Here is a 918-nt window from a genome sequence, read left to right as displayed (position 1 = left end):
TGTGCGTGCGTGCGTGTGTGTGTGTGTGTGTGTGTGTGTGTGTGCGTGCGTGCGTGCGTGTGTGTGTGTGTGTGTGTGTGTGTGTGTGCGTCGTGGGAGACTTTTATACTGTGTTTTAGCATGCATGCACACAGGTGTCTTTGTGTGTGTATGTGTGTGTGTGTGTGTGTGTGTGTGTGGGGGGGGGGGGGGGGGGGGGTCACATATGACCTACTGGCTTTAAAATCGGAATTAGACAATATTACAAGAGACGAGAGGGGGACATGTGCGTTACCGTCATTAATGGTACGCCTGTGTTGCTGCAAGAACGAGCCGCTATAGGCCCGTTCCATATATAAAAAGCGCAAAAGTACTCCGAAGTGCCCCGACTGCCAATTCGCTATACTGGCCAATCACAGTGTGCCATGGCTCATGTGCACTGGCCAATTACAGCACGTATACTCAAACGCGAAGGTCATTCTGCAATCTCATTGCTGTAGTGTTGCAGAGAACACTCCTGCTAAAGTTGTTTGTGTCCTGATTATTACCATGCAGTGTTGCCTGCCTGATTATTACCATGCAGTGTTGCCTGCCTGATACACTGTGTTTCCGATCCCATCCCGATACCTCCATTTCTGTGTTAGCCGATAACGATACCGAATACCGACACCAGTGTCGTGATCTCATGTTGTGTTTATAGCTATAGATATATATCTCGTGTTGTGTTTATAGCTATCTAGTTATATATCTCGTGTTGTGTTTATAGCAGAATCCTCACTGAAATGTGCACTTGCAGTTTGGGCAACTCGAAAGCAAACTCCACATTTCATTTACCCCAACATTTTATTTACCTGCCATAGTGTCAACTCCTTACCCCTGTTGTACCTACCCTGGGAGAACATGTGAGGGTACCTACCCTAGGGGACACGGGGAGAACAT

This window comes from Protomyctophum bolini (genome assembly GCF_963924005.1).
Source record: "Protomyctophum bolini genome assembly, chromosome: 9".
Classification (NCBI taxonomy): Eukaryota; Metazoa; Chordata; class Actinopteri; order Myctophiformes; family Myctophidae; genus Protomyctophum; species Protomyctophum bolini.
Note: the sequence above shows the minus strand (reverse complement) of the source record.